Source organism: Cervus canadensis, chromosome 19, assembly GCF_019320065.1.
Source record: "Cervus canadensis isolate Bull #8, Minnesota chromosome 19, ASM1932006v1, whole genome shotgun sequence".
Taxonomy (NCBI): Eukaryota; Metazoa; Chordata; class Mammalia; order Artiodactyla; family Cervidae; genus Cervus; species Cervus canadensis.
In genome coordinates, this window is record NC_057404.1 from 24,822,487 (window position 1) to 24,847,540 (window position 25,054).

The 25,054-nt window shown below is 37.0% G+C and overlaps 1 protein-coding gene and 1 pseudogene across 2 annotated transcripts in view; one reads left to right on the forward strand and one right to left on the reverse strand.

The window, feature by feature from the left end:
• SLIT2 (slit guidance ligand 2) overlaps positions 1-25,054 on the reverse strand; it is a 383,481-nt gene that overhangs the window by 202,083 nt on the left and 156,344 nt on the right. The window lies entirely within an intron of this gene.
• Positions 19,903-25,054, forward strand: part of LOC122421997 — a 30,596-nt pseudogene continuing 25,444 nt past the window's right edge.

Below are 25,054 nucleotides of genomic sequence, written 5' to 3' on the forward strand. Positions count from 1 at the left end.
TATATTTGCTCATTGGTCCCTATTTACTATTTCATCCTAAGGACAAGGGGAGAAAAAATGATTTTCAGAAGCTCTTATAACTATCCCCACCATATGCAAACCTATATGTTTAATGAATTTGACTCAATTAGGTCTTTGTGACTTTCTATGTACATATATACATATCATACACACAATGTGTATATATGTACACAGTGTATCACACAGTGTACCACACTGAATCATTAATATGGGTTTATCCTTTCTATCCAGCATTAGAAGCCCTCTCTTGCCAGCATCTGGTGGCACACCCAAGCATGCAGGGCAGGCTGTTTTCAAGTCAGAGGTAGCTTTCAGAGGTAGCCACTGAAATGGTAGCTCTGCTTCCGTTGTATCACTCTCGTATTTACTTCCGTTTTTCCCCTTCCCTCTCTCTTTCCCCTTTTTTCCTTTCTCCTTCCTTCCTTCATTTTTTGAGGGGTAACTTTCTTATCCTCTGCACCTTAGCTTCCACTTCTGTAATTTATAACTCTTAGTTCATATAGAGTTCTACCAGGATGAAATTAGGCGATGTTTGCAAAACCTGACACCCCGTATGTGTTCAATAATTGATGGACGATATTTTTAGACAAACCGAAGGACCACAAGGGCAAACATAGTGTCTGATGCATGAACTGGCATACGAAGTCCTCCCTCAATATTTGTTGAATGAATGAATTTATTAATGAAAGACTATCGTAGTGTGGTTTCCAAAGGCCCCTTAGAATGACAGATCTGCCTTAATACCACAGGGTCAAGTCAGAATTGGGGCCAGTCATCTGCTCATGGTTGTTGCAGCACATAGCCAGAGAGCCTCACACCAAAGCTAAACATGCAAGAAAAGGAGTGGGAGGAATGGGGTTTTGTCTTGGGTAATTATTTAGGAAGATGGTGTGATGAATCATGTCCTTGGTGGAAAATGATGAGCAGGAATGGCTTGGATATTAGAGGTAGTGATTATTGCTTACTGTTGGAATTATTTGCTCAAAGTGCTGGGGCTGGCTCTATTTTATTCAAGGAATCCATACAGACCCTTAGCAGAACCCCCAATGAGCCATGTTTATGTGTTGTATTGAGTTACTTTAAAGCTGTGGAGCTTCCCAGAATTAAATTTTTTTAAAAAGCAGAGGCACAGCCCAGAGGAACTCCCTGAAAGCTTGCACTTATTTTAAGATGGAGAAAACTATGTGAAGTCATAAAACACAGTCAACCTCTTGTTTTAACACCTAACTTCAATATAAGTAGTACAGTAATGTAGCTGTGTGTATACATTGGTGCTATATATTCATATATGTGTGTGTATACTTATATTTATACACGCTTACATAAACACACACAAACCAATGTTGTTTAATCCTTATCCTAACAGTAATACTGTCAGGTAGGGCCATCTTTCCCATTTTGAAGATGGGAAACCTGAGTCTCTGAGAGGTTCTATCAACTGCTTTAGGTTAGGCAGGGAACAAGGAGAAGAGCTAGGGTTGGTGACAGTGATGTCTGGACCTGGGTTCACTATCCCACAACCTTTTCTCATAGAAACAACTGGGGCCACATACTCTCTGAAGCCAACGGGAATTTTCAGTTTCTCTGAGTGATTTGCCAAAATTCATTGAGACAGTAGTAATTATCAGTACTAGTACGTAAACAGTATAGTGAACTACTAATTAACTGGTCAGGTACTGAAATCCACTGATGTTTATTCTACCCTAGTCCTTCTTCTTTAACCACTATACCTTATTATCTCAAAGTCACAGAGGAGTTACCAAATCACAACTTAAAATGTCATTATGGATTACCCAGGCAAGCTAACCAACATTAAGATACTGTTCTCAGAGAAAATTGGGTTCCCAATTTGACACAGAAAACTTGTACATAAATCTTTAAGACACAAAACATGGGAACTGCTTTTTAGTTACTAGCAACGTTCGACAGGATATTACTGTGGGAATTGAGAGCATAGAAAATCAAATATCACGTCTTATAACTGTCAGAGACTCAGATTTGTAAGTCTAGAAGCCTCCATGAGTCTAGGTAATGCACAAAGGCAGAAGTTCAGCTGTCTAGATATAAAGTGTTACCTTTAGTGTTTCTTTTACTCTTGCCCTGCCCATGGCTATCATGCATATGGAATGTGGGCACAAATATAAGGAGTTAACAGAAAACCCTGTGAAAGGTTTCAGAATTGATAAGAAAGGAGATTAAATATGCACATGTGTCTGTGTTTGTGCTCACATTCTTTATAAAAATAATGGCAATAATTTAAAATTATAAAAATCATTAGATATGAAAAGTTACATGCACGCAGTGGAAGTTCCTGTGATTTTTATTAGTTTTCAGCAGTTGACTTATTTTCTAGATATTGTAGACTTTCTAAGGCAACACAGCAAGTGTTACTATATCTCATTATTTACAGATGCTTTGAAATTAAGTGTTTCTTGACATTTCCTTATCAAGATAGAGCATGTTGAGTCACATGGTGCCATCTACTGGGAAACTACTGAACTAAGACATAGTACCATCATAGGCATTTAGTGAGAACAGAAAGTAACACACTCTGATACTCTTTACTTGAAGAAATGCCATTCATTAGTGATTTTTCTTATTGAGTGGGGAGTTAATAAGTATAGTGTCTTGAGAAGCCAAGTTCCCACCACAGTTTTCTCATACTTTTCTCTCTTTTAATTTGATGTTATTCTGTGTGTGTGTGTTATTTTCCTTTTTACTTGAGTCAGAAATAAGAGAAAGTATTTCTTAAATTACTTTTTAAAAAAAAGCAATTTTTTAAAATTAATAATTATTCATTGAAATTAGTAATTAAACACAAATTTCAGTATGTGACAAGTTAGAGGAACTGTTTGTAAGGCTAATATGCAGTTACTTCTCCTAGGAATTTCACTGGCATTTAAAAAGCCCTTGATGTTTTAGTTTGTGCAATACATAATATCAGGTTTGAGTCAGTGAAATCACCCTCAAGCTTTCACTACTGTTTGTCAAAGGATTATCTGACATTTTATATCAAAAGGAAACTATTCAATATATCCCATGGTAGACTTAATTGTTACCCTCAACCTATAACAAGACTTTTGGAATGAGAATGAGAGCAATATGCTGCATTGTCAGATTTTTCGGAAAATATAACAGGTATTTATATATCTGGGGCTTCCCTGATATATAAACAGATATTTACATATATGCGTCCTCCCTGGTAAAGAATATGCCTGCAATGTGGGAGACCGGGTGAGCCCTAGGTCGGTAAGATTCCCTTAGAAAAGGGAAAGGCAATCCACTCCAGTATTCTTGCCAGAAGAATTCCATGGAGAGAGGAGCCGGGTGGGCCAAAGTCCATGGGGTTGCAGAGTCAAACAGGACTGAGCTACAAACATTTGCACTTTTCTTTCATAACAGGTAATTATATGTTGTTGCATGGATATAACCATAAAGTATCAGATAACAAGTCTTAATTAATCATGTGTGTTTTACTTACATTATAAATTTACTGCAGTACATTTTGATTCTTTGTCTCAGTTTCCATCATCACATGGAACTTTTCTGGACCACTTCATCTACCACGTGTGACTTTAGAGAATTAACATCTAATAACAGCCCAAGGGATAAAACACACAAAGTCAAAAAGAAGACATTTAAATTGCTATTTACTTGGTTTTACATATGTAGATTCTTCCATTCATATACAATTCAATAGATATTTATTGTCAAACCCTCATACATTCAGAATTTTGAATTAAGACAATGCCTCTGTTCCAGTAATACATTCTAGTGTACAAGAGACCCAACAAACACATATAGTGAAAAGTGCTATAAATTTAATAAGGTGAAGGATAAAGAGGTACTGTGTCTAGGGTTGAGGGTGAATGAAAGGCATGTCTTCTTGGAACAAGTGGATTTGAGGTCACTAGAAGAGGTAATTTTTGTGCAGGCCAAAGGGATAAGAAGGCTCTGCAAGTCTGGAGCCAAAAAAGTCAAGATAGAAGGCAAAGCACGTAAAAACTCTTGAAGTGGGAGTTAGTTGGGCAGGAAAGAAGATACCTCTCGTGTTATTAACAGAGAATGAGACTGGTGGGAAATAAATTAGAAGAGGAAGGGGGAGCCCTATCTCCAGAGCATGAGGATGAAGATAAAAATAGATCAGCAAACAAGAACACAGTAAACACGACATACGGTAAGTCCAGCAGTGTGGTAGGCTCTCAGATTGGTCATCTTTCTTTTACTCTCCACGTTCACCATATGTGGTGGGTATCACTATTCTGATTCCAAAGACAAGGTAAATAAAGGACAAGATGAACTAACTGGCTCGATGTCTCACTGATTAGTAAAAAGGAAAGCCCGGATATGACACCCAAGGCTCCATTCTGCTTGTGCTTGCTCATGTAGTCATATTCAAATTTGTCACACTTGAGTTAAGAAAAGGTTCTACAAAAGTTTAATGACTGGCAGGAGAAATTTCCTGTGGCTGCAAGAACATGGAAGACAAGTCAGAAACATTTAAGATCAGACTAAACTGGTTTAACTGAACAAGCAAACTTTTCCACACAAGCCTTATGTAAATTGAATGAAGAACTGAATAGAAGATGTACTAAATAGAAGTCATATTTTTCTAATTGCTACCAGATAAATTTTGCTCATTCTGAAATTTCTTGTTTTAAAGCTTGTGTTCAACTTGACCAATGGGATTTATAGTCTTCTAAAACACAAGCCAGGGTAAGTATTATTAAAACAAATTATACTTTAATGTCAATTTTAAATTTAAAAGTTAAATTGGGGGAGGTGGTATGATTTTTTCCTTCATTCATGGATATTTAAACATTTTTGCTCAGTATCTCAGAATCATTACATAAGAGAAAGCATTATACACTGATCTGTGCTCCTCCCCAGTTCACACATTGAAGCTCTAACTCAAAATGTGACTAGTGAGAAGGTCTTTAAGGAGGTAATTAAAGTTAAATGAAGTCATAAGGGTGGGGTCTTAATCCTATAGGAGTAAATCATTGTGACCTTGAACTAGGCAGTAGTGTTTTAGATATGATACCAAAAACACAGCTGATGAGAGCTAAGCAAACTGGATTATCTTAAGTATTAAATTTAAAAAGTGTCATGCTTCATAGGGTACCTTAAAAAAAAGTGCCAAGAAACTTACAGAATGGGGGGACACATTTGTTAATCAAATATCTAATAAGGAGCTTGTAACAGGAATATATAGAGGACTTTTATGGCTCAACAATTAAAAAATAACCCAATTTAACTGTTAAACACAGAGTGACCACATGACCCAACAATTCCACCGCTAAGTTTATATCCAAGAGAATGGAAAACATGTCTCCACACAAAACCTGTTCATAAATCTTCAAAGCAAGGTTATTAAAAATAGGTAAAAACTGGAAATAATTCAAATGTCCATTAACTAAAGAATGAATAAATAAAATGTGGTAAATCCACATAATGGAATATTATTTGGACACAAAAAGGAATAAGTACTGATACATGCTAGAATATGTCTAAACACTGAAAACATTATTCTTGGTGAAAGAAGCCAGACACAAAAGGCCAGACTTTGTATGATTCCATTTATAGGAAATGTACAGAACAGGCAGACGCATATGCAGAAAGCAGATTAGCAGTTGGTAGGGGCAAATACAGCTAACGGGAGGGAAGCAAGAACGGGGAATGAGGGCTGATGGGCTCCAGATTTCTTTTGGGGTGATAAAATCGCTCTAAAATTAGACAGTGATGATGACTGCACAGCTCTTTAAAAAAAAATACTGAATTGTATGAGTTAAAAGCATGAATTTTATGTTATGTAAACTCTCCTTCAAAAAAGCTTTCTTTTAAAAACACCATTGGTAATAAATCAACTTATTCCAAGTCTCTGAAATAAAAAAATGTTCGCAAGCCAAAAAAGTATTTATTTACTCTGTTAAGTTACATCATAAATGTAAAAGATATGACCACAGCATAGGAAAAAATTAATCTGGATTTTCTTCCATATGAGATCAATAGTTCTGATTACAAGTTGAGGCTAATAATAACAATATTATGCAGGGAAATACTGTTAAATTTTTTTCTCTCTATAAAATGATTAATTTATATTAAATTATATCTAAAAATAATAGCATAAATTAATCACGTATTTATTGTGCTTTATTCAGCCACAGGAAAATCTAATATATAATGGAAGACTCAAAGTGAGTAAATTTGCTATGCATAAATTTTTTAAAAACATAAAATATGCATCTAAGTTTTATTAACCAAGGACTCTCACTTGAAAAACCACCACCTTTGAAGAACTAAATATAACTGTATATATATATATAAAAATATATACATGTGTGTATACATATATTCCATGAGAAAACTAACTGAATATGAGACAACATAACTGAAAATCTTATCTTCCCCAGCTCACAGCCAAAATACTATAAAATGACAGATCATTAATGATGGCTTTTCACAACTCTCACTTTGAAGTAGGGGAACGCTGCACTTTGATGCTCTCCCCTTTGGCTCTTCTCTCCCCTCCCTACTTTCCTGCACAGATTTACAAGCCTACATATTAAAGAATTTTCTAGTTCTCTGTCTCAATATGATATACAAAAAACAAACAGCTTAAAACACAATGGCTCAAACAATGCCTGTGTGTTAGTTGCTCAGTCGTATCCGATTCTTTGTGAGATGATGGACTACAGTTTGCCAGGCTCCTCCGCCCATGGAATTCTCCAAGCAAGAACATGGAGTGGGTTACCCTTCCCTGTTCCACAAACAACCCTACATTGACATTTTCCCATCTTTGTCTTTTCAGAGGGGACGCCTACCATGTGCCAGATGCTTAGAAGTTGGATACAGTATAAATGCCATGGGTTTTGGAGTAAGATCCATCTGGGTTCATATTCAAGTTCTACCACAAACAAGTACTGTAAATGACTTAAAATAATTCATTCTGTTAGGTGGCCCAAAAAGTTCATTCGCGTTTTCCTATAAGATCTTAATGGAAAAACCTAAATGAACTTTTTGGTCAACTGTTTATCCTGCTGCCCTTAGGTTTCTTGGACCATAAAGTGGTACAGGCATTCTTAATTGCTGGTTAGACACTGAGAAGATGTAATGAACCAAGATGCCAGAGAACCAGTATGGAATGTTGGATGTGAGCAGACCCAGGAGCCAGACTGCCTGACCTGGAATTTCAGCTCTACCCCTTAAAAATTGTGACACTTCTACCAAGTTATGGAACCTCTCCAATGCACTGTCCCAGTCTGCAAACTGAGGAAGGTAAGCTGGCCTATCTTACAAGTGGGTTATTATGATTAAATGAAACAATATGCTGGGGGCATAATAAGTGTTGCCTTCTAATACTGCTAATTTATAATGGGTGTAGGGAAGCTGAGGCTTTCCCAGGTGGCACTAGTGGTAAAGAACCCGCCTGCCAGTGCAGGAAACGTAAGAGATGTGGATTCAGTCCTTGGGTCGGGAAGATCCCCTGGAGGAAGGCATGGCAACCCACTCTATGTTCTTGCCTAGATAATCCCATGGACAGAACAGCCTGATCGCTATGGTCCACAAGTTTGCAAAGAATTGGACACAACTAAAGTGACTTAGCTTATACCCGTGCACATAGGAAAGCTGAGTCCACTGACTCCACAAGCTGTGTTCAGCCACACAGATATGAAAAAGATGATACTCCAAAATATCAGGTTTTGAGCTGAAGTCTCAATAGGCTTCCAAAGGTCTATGGAATCCTATAAATTATATACAAACACGCATGAGCACAAGTATATTTGAAAGGCGGGAATGGAAGAGGGTCAGTGGATTTTATATGATTTTTCCAATGGGACATAGACCAAATTTAAAAAGCCCCAGGAGCTCATAGTTTAATAATGGATAATATTTTTTCTTTCTCCATTATGAATACAGGACAAAAAGCCTGTATAAGAAAATTGTCATTTAGAGCAATGCCATAAGCTGCAGTGATACAAACTTTGTTTACTCCCAATTTTTTCATGGTTCTACCAAGCAGACTGAGTCATCATGTCCCTGAGGCATCTTAGAGAGCTTCACTCACTATTGACTCAATGAGTATAAATTAAGTTCCAGAGTCAGAAGATGGGTTTCCATGCTGAATGAAATAGGAACGGTCTTGCCCCTAAAGGAATTTATAATCTCACAGGGCTAAAAAGACAGTAAAAGTCAAGTGCAATATCATGAACAAAAGGGAGGTTGGCTGAGCACAGAGGAAGGTCAGTAAACTGAAATTTTATCCCCAAGGAGAAAGGGAAATTAGTCAGCTTTGGGGCAAAGCGATGTTTAGGCTATGACCTGATCACAATTAGTAGAGAAGGAAGCTAAGGTCTCACACATTTCCCCCTTGAATAAAAAACTGGATGTACAAAAGTGCTGAAGTTCAAACAGAAGTAATACAAAAAGTGAGGCCTGAAAGGGGTTTTTGGCATGAGTTTGGAATTAGGGATTACATTTTCCTGGAAGATTTACTCCATTTTTGTATATTTCTTTTTATTACATTATAGTGTAATAACTTCTTTCTATCCAACTTATTTCTCCTATAATTTCGCTTTGAGCACTTTGAGTTAGGTGTCATGGCATATGGATACCATATCCCAAGCTAATCACTGAGGCTGAAAAGCTGTTTAACAAGCCTCTGTTGAACAAATGAGTTTAAAAAAAAAAAAAAAAGTACGAACATCACAGACTATTTTGATGCAGGTGATGATAAGGAACAATTGCTGATCACCACTGTTCTCACATTTCCTCTGCTTTTCTTTATCTGGAGCCCCATCTCAGCATCAGCCTGAAAAGACTTGTCCATAATAAGCACTGCCAATCAAAGTGCTTTGTTTTGCTTTCACTTTTGATCAGAGAACAGGCCTTTTACAGTGCAGCAGATACAATCTTTGGTGTTTGGCTCTTCTCCACTATGCTAATTTTTAATTGGATATGTAGGAACTTGAACTCTGCAAAGAAATTTTTAGCTTTCCCCAGCTACATCCACTTATGAAACTCAGTCAAAAGCTTGAAAATAAGGGGCACCTCATATTCTGCTGAAATCATGCCCATTGAGCTTTATTCAAATAAGGTGGACAAATAGAGATTTCACATGACATCACTTGGCCTTCTGAAAATACTTTCATGCCCCTGCCAACTGAGGGTCTTGATGTTTCCCTGGGTTGTTTGGGACTAGGTTGTTGAGATTCTGAAGTCAAGTTCTCCATTACTGCCTGCCAACTAGGAAAGCTGAATTAGAATAGCTGAGGAGATGGCAGGATCAGTGAAATGGTAGACATTATTTGGTTAAAACCAAAAAGAAATAACAAGAGGCAGACATTTATAGAATGCTTTTGGTCCAGTTTTGTTCTTCACAACCTGAAAAACATATTTTGACCCAGATTACACTACTGATGATTCTATTGCCATATATATATAAGTTTGTATGTCCATTGATTTTCTTCCATACTGGTCCCTTCATTTGTTTTTTCTAAAGACAAAACTCTAACCTAAAATAACTATTAAAAGGGAGGAGCAGGCACTGGGGAATTAAATTCCAATATCTAGAGACCGTCTAACAGTCTGTGTATTAAAAAACCTTCCTCATCACAAAACAAGCTACTAGCATTCATGTAACACACTGCATCCCTTTGGAACTCTCGGGAAGCAATCCTGTATGTTTAGACATAGTGGCATCCTGGGAATATGAGCAGTGTGCATGTAAGCCAAAGTTAGCCAAACAGCAGAAACAGAGATGCAAACATAGAAAAAGGATGTATGGATACCAGGGGAAGGAGGCTGGGAAGGGGAGGGGTGGGATGAACTGGCAGATTGAACAGACATGTATACACTACTATGCATAAAACAGAAAACTAATAGAGCCTACCGTATAGAACAGGGAACTCTACTCAATGCTCTGTGGTTACCCAAATGAAAGGAAATCTAAAAACAGGGATCTATGTACACATATAGCTGACTGACTGTAGAGCTCAACTGTATATAGCGGCAACGAGTACAATATTGTAAAGCAACTATACACCAATAAACACTAATAAAAAATAAAAACACCTCAGGTGATGCTAATGTGCAGAGAACAAAACGAACAAAGTTAGACCACACCAAATCTAACTTTAAAAGTAATAAGATTTGGCTGTTTTGAAAGATGAAGAATGTTTCCTGGGTAATTATCAAAGTAGATGTTTTAAAAATAAGTTGTTTACAGATTGTGTTGAATTTTTTAGCAATATAACATATTTAACTAAAAGTGCACAAGTCATTTGACAAAATAAACACACCAGTATAAACAAAACAAATCACTCCCAGGAGCTCCCTTCCTCATGACTCCTCTCAGTCATTTATTTCTCCAAAGGAACACACAATTTTAATCCTTGCTATAGCAGATTAGTTTTGTCCATTTTTAGGCTTTATAGAAAATAAACCATGCAGTTTGTCCCTTATATGCCTGACATATTTTGCTCAACCTTATGTTTGTAAGAATCTATGTTGTATGTAGCCATGGTTTGTTTATTTTCATCACATGCTGCATTCATATCTATGGATTGAATATTCTCCAATTTATTTTTGTGTCCCATTGTTGATAAAAATTTAGGTTGTTTCACTGGAGGGTTTAAAAACACTGCTGTTAGGAATATTCTGGAACACATCTTTTAAAATTATTTATTTATTTTTTTAATTGAAGGATAATTGCTTTACAGAATTTTGTTGTTGTCTGTCAAACCTCTCCATGAATCAGCCATAGGTATACATATATCCCCTCCCTCTTGAACCTTGCTCCCATTTCCCTCCGCATCCCACCCCTCCAGGTTGACACAGAGCCCCTGTTTGAGTTTCCTGAGCCAGACAGCAAATTCCCCTTGGCCATCTATTTTACATATGGTAATGTAAGTTTCCAGGCTACTCTCTTCATACATCTCACCCTCTCCTCCCCTCTCCCCATGTCCATAAGTCTGTTCTCTATGTCTGTTTTTCCGCTGCTGCCCTGCAAATAAATTCTTCAGTACCATTTTTCTAGATTCCAGACATATGCTATTAGTATGCAATATTGATCTTTCTCTTTCTGACTTACTTCAGTCTGTATAATAGGCTCTAGGTTCATCCACCTCATCTGAACTCACTCAAACATGTTCTTTTTTATGGCTGAGTAATATTCCATGGTGTATATGTACCACAGTTTCTTTATCCATTCTTCTGTTGATGCACATCTAGGTTGTTTCGATGTTCTAGCTACTGTAAACAGTGCTGCAATGAACAATGGGATACATGTGTTTTTCTTTTCTTGTTTTTCCAGTTTTGGTTTCCTCAGGGTATATGCCTAGGACTGGGATTGCTGGGTCATATGGTGGTTTTATTCCTAGTTTTTTAAAGAATCTCCATACTGTCTTCCATAGTGGCTGTATCAATTTACATTCCCACCAACAGTGCAAGAGGGTTCCCTTTTCTCCACACCCTCTGCAGCATTTATTGTTTGTAGACTTTTTGATGACGGCCATTCTGATGGGTGTGAGGTGGCATCTCATAGTAGTTTTGATTTGAATTTCTCTAATAATGAGTGATGCTGAGCATTTTTTCACGTGTTTGTTAGCCATCTGTATGTCTTCTCTGGAGAAACGTCTGTTTGGAACACGTCTTTTTAAAATAATTTTATTTATTTATTGGCAGTCCTGGGTCTTCATTGCTCTATGGGCTTTTCTCTAGTTGTGGTGAACAGGGGCTACTCTCTAGTTGCAGGGCCTGGGCTTCTAATTGCTTCTCTTGTTGCTGAGCAGGGATTCCAGTGTCACGCGTTTCAGTAGCTGCAGCTCCTGGCCTCCAGAGCACAGGCTCAATAGTTGTGGCTCAAGAGCTTAGTTGCCCCACAGCATGTGGGATCTTCCAGGACCAGGGAGAGAACCTGTGTCTCCTGCATTGGCAGGCAGACTCTTTACCACTGAGCCACCAAGGAAGCCCCCTGGAATACATCTTTAAAATACGAACCTACATATTTCTGTTGAGCATCTACCTAGAAGTGAAATTGTTGGACCATAAGGAATAAGTTTAGTTTTAGTGTATATTACAAAACAGTTTTCTAAACTGACTGTGCCAGTGTATGTCCCAAATGGCAATTTTTTTAGAGTTTCAATAGATTTAGGTCTATAGTCTTTGTTAGCACTTGGTTTTTGTTTTTTGTTTAGGTTTTTGTTTTTTGTTTTCAATGGTCATATTAAGGGTTAGCATTGGCATCCTACTGTGGCTTTAATTATTATTTTCCTGATAAATAGTGATGTTGAACATTTTTTTAATGTGTTTATTGGCCATTTGTATATTCTCACTTTGAAGTGCCTGTTAAGACCTTTGTCCTTCCTCTCTGTTGTTTTATTGGGTTATCTGTTCTTTCTTACTAATTTAGAGAAGTTTTTAAAAAACTATGTAATTTATAAAAAAAATCCTTCAGTGGTCATATGTATGACAAATATTTCTCTCATTCTTATTTATGAAATGGGTCTCTGATAAGGATAAATTTTAAAAATTTTAATAGAGTTCAAATTCTCATTCTTTTCCTTTAAGGTTTGTGATTTTACATGTCTCACTTTGTGAAAAATGTGCCTAATCAATGATTCGGAAAAGATGACATTTCCAAGATATTTTATTGCTAGGCATTTCATATTTCAATCTTCCATCTACTTGAAATTATTTTGGGTCTATCTGAGATAAGGAGTAAAATACAGTTGATTTCCTTTGTAAATCCAGTAAACCTAGGACTACTTATTGAAAAGACTATAATTTCTTTAGGGCAAGTGAAGAAAGACTACACTATCAAACAAGGGCTGAGTCAACCCAGAAGTGATACACATCACATGCTATTTTCCAGATCAAGTCACATGGCCCAAAGAACAGCAAATGACATATGTGTGAATATTACTACTGCTATAAAATGACCAAGATAAGTATCAAGCTTATATCATATGAAAATATACTTTCTGAATTATTTTACTATTCATACATTGGAGGGAGTAAACAATAACATATTCCTGGATAAGAAAGGACCTAATTGGAGACTGATATTTAAGAATTAGCTAAAAGCAGGAATAACTTGCTAAATAGTTGCTTTCCAAGTAGAAATCACATGGAAAATTTGATTACGCCCACCACGTACTACTTAGTACATCAATACCATCTTCCATTTGTGTTCGAGTTAATAACAGTGGTCTCAGGGGTTTCCTGTTGATAATCACATATTAATTAAAAAAAAAAGAGTGAATAAAGACCAACAGACAGATAAACAATTATGAAGAAAATAGTATGCCAGGCTCACTGCTTTGTATTCCCACATGTGGGAATAATCACTAGGAAAAAAAAAAAAACAAACCTCCAACACTACCATAAATTATTGTGATTGCAAAGGAAAAGTACATGTATCTTTAGCAGTGATGTCTCTATCTTATTCATATTTCTTAGTATAATACAAAATAAGCAACTCCCTTCATGGAAATTTTATATTTTCACCTTTAGGTTTCCTAGACTTCAGAACTTTCTGAGAGTTCTCAAAAAATGGATTAAGACAATTCCCTTACTTCAGCAGTTCCACATAAATCTATTTCAAAGGGAAGCAGAACATTCTTAGTAGTGAAAGGAAATTTCTTAATTTTCTTAAACTCCTAGGACATAGGCTTTGAATAGCACTACCTATTACATTGATCATGTGTACATAAAATAACAGTATACATAAACATGTATAATTGGATTTATCATGTGTTACAACTATCCACACAAGTCGATTGATTACATCTTCCCTGGGAGCAGGGACCATGCATTAGGTTTTATTTTGCTTTTGAATACTCACTGTATCTGCTGAAGAACATAAGGAAGTTAGTCCATGAAGTGTCCCCCTGAGTCCCCTCCCCTTATTCATTCAATTCAGACATCAGAGAACTGTATACAAACAAGTTCTTCTTTATAAGGGTTAAAGGGTGAATATTTGTGAAAAATCTTTGCAAGATTTTCACAGCATTTTATTAAGATGAATTCTTTATATTCTGTTTCTAATCACCCAGACTCACAGAATGTTGCAAGTGTTTGATTTTTTTAGAGACTATAATAATAATTTGGGGATATTAAGGATCTATTATTGAAATACAGATTTTAAGTTCTTCAAAACCATTCCCATATTTGGCTATAAGTTTATAACTATAGAGACATGTGTTGTTTTATCTAAAAGTACAGGGCAGAGATAGATTTATAGTGATTCTAAGTTTTATGGACATTTCATCATGTTCATTCACTCATTAAAGAATGCATTTGTGAATTCCTTATTGAGCACATGATCTACCTCAGGTTTTGTGCTAGATTATCAAGAAATATATATAACAACTGCTAATACCCACTGAGCAATTCTTATGTGCTAGGCACTCTGCCAAACCCCCTTCCAAGAGTTTCTCTTGTATTAACTCTCATTAGCCCTATTAAGTTAACCTTATATGATTCAGAGAATTATGTTTGCCCAGGGTCACAAAGCTAGTGAGGGACAGAGCAACAGGCTGGAACCAAAGTTGTCTTGTTCCACAGCCGCAGTCTCTAATCACTACACGATTCTGCCTCTGCTCTAAGGATAAGCAGCTTGTTAAACTGGTGTGCAAGAAAATATCTGAGTTTTTTCTTAGTTAACTTTTATTGGAGTATATTTGCTTTACAATGACGTTAGTTTCTGCTGTACAGAAAAGTGAATCAATCACACATACACATATATCCTCTTTTTTGGATTTCCATTTAAGTCACCACAGAGAACGGAGTAGCCTTCCCTGTGCTATACAGCAGGTTCTCATCAGTAATCTGTTTTATACACAGTATCGATAGCATATAAAATCGGGAAAGGAGCATGTCAAGGCTGTATACTGCCACCTTGCTTATTTGAATCATATGTGGAGTACATCATGCAAAATGCCAGGCTGGATGAATCACAAGCTGGAATCTAGATTGCCAGGAGAAATACCAACAACTTCACATATGCAGATGATAGCACTCTAATGGCAGAAAGCAAAGAGGAACTAAAGAGCCTCTTGATGAAAGTGAAAGAGGAGAGTGAAAAAGCTGACTGAAAATTCAACATTCAAAAAACTAACATAATGGCATCAGGTCCCACCACTTTATGGCAAATAGATGAGGAAAAGTGGAAACAGTGACAGATTTTATTTTCTAGGGCTGCAAAATCACCACAGACAGTGACTGCAGCCACGAAATTAAAAGCTGCTTGCTCCTTGGAAGAAAAGCTGTGACAAACCTAGATAGTGTATTAAAAAAGCAGAGATATCACTTTGCTGACAAAAGTCCATCTAGTCAAAGCCATGGTGTTTACACGTTATGTATGGATGTAAGAGTTGGACCTTAAAGAAGGCTGAGTGCTGAAGAATTGATGCTTTTGAACTGTGGTGCTAGAGAAGACTCTTGAGAGTTCCTTGGACAGCAAGGAGATCAAACCAGTCAATCTTAAAATAAATCAACCCTGAATATTCACTGGAAAGACTGATGCTGAAGCTGAAGCTCCAATATTTTGGCTGACTCATTGCAAAAGACCTTGATGCTGGAAAAGACTGACGGCAGGCGGAGAAGGGGGCGACAGAGGATGATGGTTGGATGGCATCACCGACTCAATCGACATGAATGTGAGCAAACTCCAGGAGATAGTGAAAGACAGGGGAGCCTATCATGCTGCAGTCCACCAGGATGCAAAGAGTCAGACACAACTTTGCAACTGAACAACAACGATGTCAACTGCAATCACAATTCATGTGCCCTGTCTTTCCCTCCTTGGTATCCATCCATATGGAAAACAACTGAAGTTTTAATTTAGAGGCTATTTAAATCTTAGAAGATTTCCTTATTACACTTAAGAGTTTGATAAGATAAAGTAGGTAAAGAATTCACCTGCAATGCGGGAGACCTGGGTTTGATCCCTGGGTTGAGAAGATCCCCTGGAGGAGGGCATGGCAACCCACTCCAGTATTCTTGCCTGAAGAAACCCCATGGATAGAGGAGCCTGTCCATGAGGTGGCATAGAGTTAGACATGACTGAGTGACAAAGCACAGCAAATCTTGGAAAATTTCCTTATTACACTTAAGAGTTTGATAACAGAAAGTAAAAACTAGCACTAAATTCTAAAAGAAAAGGATGTAAAATATATTATCTAACTTTGTTTATCACAATAATTAGGTCTCATAAACTCTGTTTTTGCCTAAGAGTGTATATAGTAATAAAAAATGGTGAAACTGTGAAGATTTTAAAATTTAAGGATACATTGTTCAAGTCCACACTGTTATAGAGCAACAATCTTCGTTGGAGAAAAATTAAAACATAAAAGTTCATGTGGTCCAAAGAATAAATCTTCTAAACTTCACAACTGTGCTTTTTTTTTTTTTTTTAACACCACCATTGACTTGTCTTCAACTTCTGCATCAGATGACTAACAATCACTAAAATGGCAAACAGCTCTAACATTGCAAATTAAAATTTCAAATAAGCTTTGTACCTGCAAAAGGCTCTGACTTTGAGAAGGTTCTGTGAATCAAATAGTTTGCTAACAGCACCTATCTGTAACAAAACCACAGCACTTGTGCACCTAATAAAGCCCTTCTTTCATTGCTAATTAAGATAGTACCAAAGAATAAATAGATAAATAAAGTTCCTTATTCAGTCATGAACACTGAATGTTCCCAGTAGGTGGTCTTTTCACAATTCAATTTCCCCAATGGGGACTAGAAGAGGAAATGAAACAACAAATTGTACTCCTGATGAGCTAAGCAGAAGCAGCTATTCTGTAGGGAGTCCTGCTAGTCAATTAGCTCATCATGTTAACAGAATAGCAATCCAGAAACCAGTGCCCCAACAACAAAGGTTCAAAAAAGTTAAGCTCAATGCCTCTTGGAACACTGTCTCCAGTGGAAACTCCTGGAAACTGCTGAGTGGTTTGCTAATGGTATCCTAATAAACGATACAAAGCAAAGATCTATATACTAAGTCAAAATATTGCATGATTACATATCTACATTAACATACTTAACTATTTATACATATTTTTCATTAAGTGGCACTTCTTTGCATTTCCTGAGTCCACTATAGCAAAAATGGTACAGAGTAGCACTATTTTAAGTTACTATGGTTTCTCCAGTTTTCCAGTTATCTATTGTTTAACTCTCAAAGATAAAACATAGCTAGCCTTCAATTTAATAAGTTCAACCATTTAAAAAATCTATATGTGTACAATACAACATGTTCTAGATTTAAATGGAATTTAGTGCGAAGTTACAAAATACATTATTATAATTAAAATAATGTAGCTATATCTAAGAAATCTGAGAATTCTATATGAATGAATATTTTGTAAGATCAATATCATCTGACATTTATTTAGATCTTACAAAGTCGTTCTACTTGTATTACCTTTTTCAGTCTCAATATTTTGTTGTCTTACAGCTGGAAAGTATTTCTAAGTCAAATCCTTCACCAGGTTTTAACTTCAATAGTATGTTCTCTTATAACTTTTCCACATTTAAATCTTTATTTAAAAGTTCAAAAAAAAAAAAAACCAAACTAACATCTTTTCATGTAGGTGTTTAACTTTTTTTTTTAATCAAGACTGTGAAAACAGATCAGTGCTATTATCCTCATTTTACCTAAAAGAACTGAGGAACTATGATGAAAAATGGTATTTCCCAATGATTGGCAGAGACTGACTAAACCTTCAGCCTCTCAGTTCCAGAATCCTACTTGCATTTTTGAGGAATATTAACCCAGCAATGGATAAGCAGTATGTGCTGCATGAATGCTCAAGAAGAAAAGTGTAAGGTAGAAAGTATGGAAGTATGGGGTGAAGGTAACCAAGCGGGCAATGAATGCTAAAACTAAGATCCCACATTATTCACTGTATACAGGTATTCTTTTCCTCAGTATAATAATAATGTTAAATTACTTTTTTTCTTTAATTAGATGGGTAGTACACACTCAGTGTAGAAAACGAATACAGCTAACTAAAAACGTATTACATAGCAACAATAAAAAAGCATTTTCTGTAAAGTTCCTAGAGGAGGGTGAACTCTCCTGAAGGAGACTGCCTGGTGGGTAACAATCCCTGCTAGGGGTGGCCTTCTGCAAGCTCACACCTGGGAAACGAGGGTCACCACAGGAACAGCAATGGAGAGAGAGGAGGGAGGCAGGGAGAAGAGCTTTCATAAGATAACGCCATGGTCAAGCTCTCATCCTCATCCTTCTCCAATCACCACCACATATTTTAATAAGTTTGAATTAAAGTCATTCATAACTGGGCAGATACAGAGCAATGGGATGTGCAGTCCACGAGACAGCTTCTTTTGCTGGCATGTGGGGCCTGGGGCTGGAAAATAGACACAGACAAGCAAGGACTCAGGATAAACCGGCCTATCCTCCTCAGCCTGGGGTGTGATTTTTCTCCATGGAAAATTTATGTTTTTTAACATTGGGTCATAAGGTGGATTTTACTTGAGTTTGCTCTTTACAACCAATTAATAAATATGAAAAATTTCAATACTAGTTTTTAAATGAGAAACAGAATTAGTATTGCTTTCATATATCTTCTCTTATTCCGACTAACAAATACAGCTAGTTATACTGTGATATACAGAGCTTCCCAGGTGGCGCTCATGGTAAAGAATCTGCCTGTCTATGCAGGAGACGTTAGAGATGTCAGTTGGGTCCCTTGGTCGGGAAGATCCCCTGGAGGAGGGCATGACAACCCACTCCAGTATTCTTGCCTAGAGAATCCCATGGCCAGAGGAGCCTGGTGGGCTGTAGCCCATAGGGTCACAAAGAGCTGGAAACAACTGAAGCGACTTAGCACGCACAGATGTATTACATATACAACAAATAATCTCAAGTTTTACACAGATAACTCCAGTTTTGTACTTCTGACAAACAATAATTGTTACTCAGTTTTCTCAGGTGCAGTGATAATAGTGTTGGGGGCAGACTTAAGCCTTCAGAGGCTTATGAGTCTCTGACTCAAATTTTAGATTCCACATCCTCCTAGTCATGTGAGTCTAAGCATTATATTTATTTACAGTTCCATCCTTCAAGGCCCACCTTCCTATTTCTCTCTTCTATCCTCTAGGTTACCTCCAGGAGTTTTTTTGTTCTTCAAGACTGATTGTCCCCAGCTTCCCACTTCTCCCTCTTTCCTTACAAGGTAAAAAAAGAGGTACACATTCTAAGATCTGGAGAAGGTCATGGCAAGCCACTTGAGTATTCTTGCCTGGAGAATCCCATAGACAGAGGAGCCCACTACGGCCCATAGGGTCGCAAAGAGTCAGTTATGCCCGAAGCAACTGCACATTCTAAGATCACCAATCAAATGAGAAAAGAGTAAAACAAGCATTTAAAAAATTTTTTTAAATGTTTAAATTCAAAATAAACCTAAGCATCTTCTAGAAAAACATTAAGACCCACTGATAAAATAATAATTCATTTTTACAACTAATTATTTATTAAATATGGTGTTTTAGGCTCCAGATAAATGTTTTACATGCTTTTAACTCGTTCAGTCTTCACTATCAACCTGTGAGATGCGTGTTATTAGTGTTCCACTTTTAGATGAAAAATCCAGAGCTTAAGTAACCTGGCCAAAGATCCACAGTGAGAGGTCAAGTGCAGACAACAAATCCCTTCAAAACCTCCACATTGTATCAGGTGAGAGCGCACAGTTTAGTCTTGTGGCTAAAAGGACTCTTTTACCTTCCACTCTCAATCTAGATCTTGGAACTGCTCCCACAGGTATATGTCTGCAGAGACATCACAGAGTCGGTCTGTGAAGGGAACCCACACCCCAGCTGCAGATAAGGGCGCAGGCCTGCTGGATGGAGCTGGTTGGAGCCAGCATGCAGAGAGAAGACCTTCTCAGCTCAAGAGCATTCCCTTCCAGCCCTGCCGCTCACCCAGAAACAGGCTGCGTGACAGCATTCACCAAACAGGAAGTCAAGCCAATGGAGGAGAAAGCCAGAAGGCAGGCAGTCACAAAGGAATCAGCCAGACTGGCTCTGGATTTTGAGGTACAAAATTCGACTTGCTAGCAAAACTTATTTCAGTAAATGTCTAGCTCTGACCAACATGATTAACTAGAGTTCTTCCCACGAACTGGGTGGAGGGACACTGTTCTTTCAACACAGTATCTTTGTGGTGACAGACAGATGATGAGATGAGAGAAGCCTTCTCCCTTTATCAGTCACTTTGTCTACTTTATTCCTTTTCCCCAAGCACTTCTGACTTCAATTTCATACTTATTCAGAAGATGATAACGGAGAAAGAAAATGATGACAAAGTCCATCCAGTTTGGATTCAGTGGTTCATCCTTGCAACCACATCCTCCCTCATCAACAACCCAAACTCACTCACACTTTGGGGCTTTTATTGCACAATATCCTAAAATCCCCAGCCCTGACTGAATTCAAGTGCCCATCTTCTCTATACAAGCATCTTAGTTGCTGAGTGCTCATGGAACGATTTCAGAGCCAGCTAGCATGCATATAAAATGTATGGTCACCACCTCTGAGCAGGATTTATCAGTGTGTGGCAATCCATGTGTTTGTCTGGTAAGTTCTCATTCTCTGGTTCTCCTGCTCTGAAAATTTCAACTATTTTCCAACTCCTGGTCCCCATTTCCACTGGCCTTTCTCATACCCTAGAGAAGTAACTGCCTTCTACTCACCAATGAAATGAAGAGGCGTTAAACAGAAACTCCCTTACTGTCCAACATCCATATCTATGAACCAACCTGCTTCCGTATAGCACCTTTACCTTTCCTTCTGTGTTCTGTATCTCTCTTACCTTCACAGGACCCTGGAGATCTCTATTACAAACTTTCTCCCCAGCCGTTAGTCACTCTCTGCATACTGACTCCTTCCATAAGTGGGCAAATCATGCCTCCCATCTTACAACAAAAACAAATAATTGCTCTCGGAATTCTGGACATTTGCTCATTTCTTCCAAAGTCAAATATCCAACAAGAGTTGTTTACTTTTTATTTGCTCACTTCCTGTTTATCCTAACATTTCTTCTACTCTGACCACTGAACCTAACACATTAGGTTAACTAACTAAGGTTAGTTTGGCCTTGATATCCATTTTACTAAATCAAAGAAACATGCTTAGCTTTTTACTAGATCCTTCTCCTTTACCTGACTGTTAAATGCTGGCTTCTTTTTTTTTTTTTCCATTTTTAAGCACCAGGTGCTCCCACATACTCTTCATTGTTATTCCATATTCTTTCCTCCATCATAAGCAAACCTACTCCTTCTATTTTTTTAAACTGTGTGTGTGTGTGTGTGTGTGTGTGTGTGTGTGTGTGTGTATGCTGGGTCTTGGTTGCTGTGTGTGGGCCCCTCTAGTTGTGGTGGGTGGGCTGAGTTGTCCTGTGACGTGTGGGGTCTTAGTTCTCCAACCAAGGATCAAACCTGCGTCCCCTGCATTGAGAGGCAGAGTCTTAACCACTGGACCTCCAGGGAAGTACCCCGACCTACTTCTACAGCTTCAACTCCCGGCTTAATGTCTACGACTTGTAGACTTATAATGCAATTGAGAGTTTTCTTCTGCACTCCGGAACCATATACTCATCTCAGTATTTCACTTGTTCCACAGTAGTCCAGACCTAATTCGAAGAAAAAAATAACACAACTTTAATGCTAGACTTATAACCTTCCCCATATCTAAACCTGTACCTCTTCCTATATTTCATACTTCATATGCTCAAACCATATACAAGAACCATAGTATACTCATTCTTTTTCTATCAATCAATTGCCAAGTTTTACAAGTGATCTCTTCTAAAAATTCTAGAATTATCTACTTTTCTTCATTCTGAGAGTCATCCTTCTAGGCCAAGATTAAATAATCTCTCTCCCACATCACTAAATTACCTCCTATCTGCTTTCTCCACATCCACATTTCCCATTCAATTAATCTTCCCCAAGTAGCCAGAGTAATCATCAAAATAAAATTTATAGGACTTATAAGTATGCTGATTACATTGAATTCATAAAGTTCAAAGGTATAGAGGTTTAGAATGTTAAACTGAACCCCTTCATTAAAAATACAGCCCTAGTAATGTCACTTCCACGCTAGCAAGGGTACAAAAACACAAATGAAAAGATTTAGGGTGCATGAAGTCAAGATCCTTAACGGGAACTCGGAGTTCTTGGGCTTGGCTTGCAGTGCCTGGCCTCACGTCACACCTGTATTTCTCGACAGTCAGTACACGTGTCATGTAAAGTCCCAAACATCAGCTTTTTACCAGGTACTTTCCCTCCTCAGGTAGGTAAAGATTTCATTCTTTGATCTCAGATTATTATAGCCCTTCAGTTAGGGTGGTTTTTGCCATTCAGTACCAGGAAAGATATTCTATTTTATAGTCTGATATTACTGTAACTTTTTCTTTGCAGTACTTATTGGTTTAATATAACTCTTGCCCTCCAGTGTATAAGCTGCCTCAAGGCAATAACTGTACCTGTCTTAAGCATTAAAATCATAGTATAACATTTGATACATACTAAATACTCAAGGAATGTTGATTGACTGGGTCCCTAGAAAGAAGAGTAGGGAAAAGATTAAAGTAATGGTAATTGTCAACATACTATGTGAGACCCATAGGTTTTAAATAGGATCTAATTTACTCCTAACTCTATCATCAATTTAACTATATTAGTTGGTAGAACAGTTCTATCATCTAAACCTAAGTTTGAGCTACTTATCATGAGAATAACACTACGTAAGGATAAAATGCAATCCCCACTGATATTCACCTGATGTCATGATATTCATCTGATGTCACTGAAAAGAGCTGAGTATAGATGCAAATGAATTATTATGCTAGTAAACAATCACAGGACACTTAATATGTTCAATTACTGTTACGATCATCTTACATGTATTAATCTAATCAAAACTCACAACTACCCATGATATGACATGCCATGATTAACCCCTTTCATTGACACAAAAATCAAGGCTCAGACAGCTGAATAATTTGCCTAAGGTTACTCAGCTCATAAATGACAAAGCCAGGATTTAAACCCAGACTGTCCTATGTGGCTTCAGAACATAATCTGAAGACTATGCTATGGGTACCCTCATTATAATATTGTCACAATTAATATTATCTTAGTATTTGAAGAGAATATTTTTCTTAAACCAAATAGCATAGTATTGAAAAACTTATATTCTAATACTGACTTCTACATTTTTATAATTCAGCTAAGTATGAAAGGAATAAAGTTTAACCTGCCCATTAATAAAACACTGGATATAGAGAACACATGTCTTTTAAATTTTTACCATGTTGAATATTTTTCATACTAGTCAGCTTAACATTAAGCTGCTTATCATTTTTTACAAGGTTGTACATATGCCACAAAGAAGATTTGTAAATATTATCCAAAAATTAATCTTTCATTTAATATTACATATTCTGATCCAATGATAATATTATGTTTACCATGGATAAAATTTTCAATTAATTTAAAATATAACTGAATTTATAATAACATTAGAATTTTGCATTAGCCAAGAAATGGATATTACTGATTGAGCTAAACATAAATAGAACTGAAATACATCCCAGATGTTACACATAATATAATGAAATATACTTGGTTTTAAGATTCTTGGAAATTATAGTTGATAATTAACACAAGAATCCACAGACTAGCAGAATGGAATATACGTTATAAACAGCAAAACTGAAACCTATAATCAATATATTACTAAATGAATAGCATGTTATTTATATTAGGAACTGGGAAACAAAGAAACAATACACATTTGGGAAAAAATTCAGAGAATACTGTATGGCAGCTAGATAACGTCTTCTGCAGAAGTCTACATGATAAAAGATCAATGATAAAAGTACACAAAGCATCTCCCAAAATTCTGGCCATAATATTACTTCTACCTTCTTGATTTTCCAAGATATTTTCAAATGTTGAATTCTCTGTTCTCCTTTTCAAACTCCAAATTCTGAAACCGTTTGTACCATCTGCCTCTACGTTTTTACATTCCATAACTCTTGAATCCACTTCAGACTGAGCTCCAAAGCTCAGCTGAGTCTGCTGAAGCCAACACAGCCAAACCAGACATAAAGAACCTTTAACTCCTCTGACCTTTCTGCAAGAAAACATAACAAACACAATAGAAATCTACCTTTTCTGAAACATTCACCTCCTCGGTTGTTCTTTCAGCCTTCTGCAGGGGCTCTATTAGTTCTTCTTTGTTCTCCCCCGTTGCCACATTCTTCCAGGGGTCTACCTTCACGCTACCTCTTTTCACAAGAGCTTATCCCCAGAGCTCCATCACTGCAACCCAAGGATCTCATGGACATGTCTCCATGGGTGTTTCAAAGGTGTCTCAAACATAATACATCAAAAATGGAAATCATCCTCTACTATGTCAACTCTGCTCTTTTTTAAACCAGAGATCTACATGAATAAACGACTACACCATCCATTCAGTTATACAAGTCAGAAATTGGGTGTCAGACTTGAGTCCTTCCCTTCTCAGTCTCCACTGAAACTGAAGTTCTTGATCACATCTGGGGATAATGTGTCCAACTTTAACAACCAAATCTGATAGAAAAATTAAACTTGAAACTGTGTGCAGAAGGAGAGTGGATATACAGGAACTCTCTGGATTTTCTGCTCAATGTCTTAAGCATCTAAAATTACTCTGAGAAAGTTAAAATATATTAATTAAAACACTTAGAGGTATACAGAGGAGAGTGTCAATAACAAGAGATTTAAAACTATTCTACGTAAAAATTTTAAAAAGATAAGCACACTTGAAATATTCATCTTCACAAAGAAAATTAAGAAGAACCCATTATAGCTATCTTACAAAATTTTAGAGGAAAAAGGAAGATGTGTTCAGTGTCTCCATGAAAACAAAGCAGCATTGGCTAGGAGAAACTATACAGAAGCAGCTTTCAAACTCTTATAAAAGAACAAATTATTTACTAAACACAAAA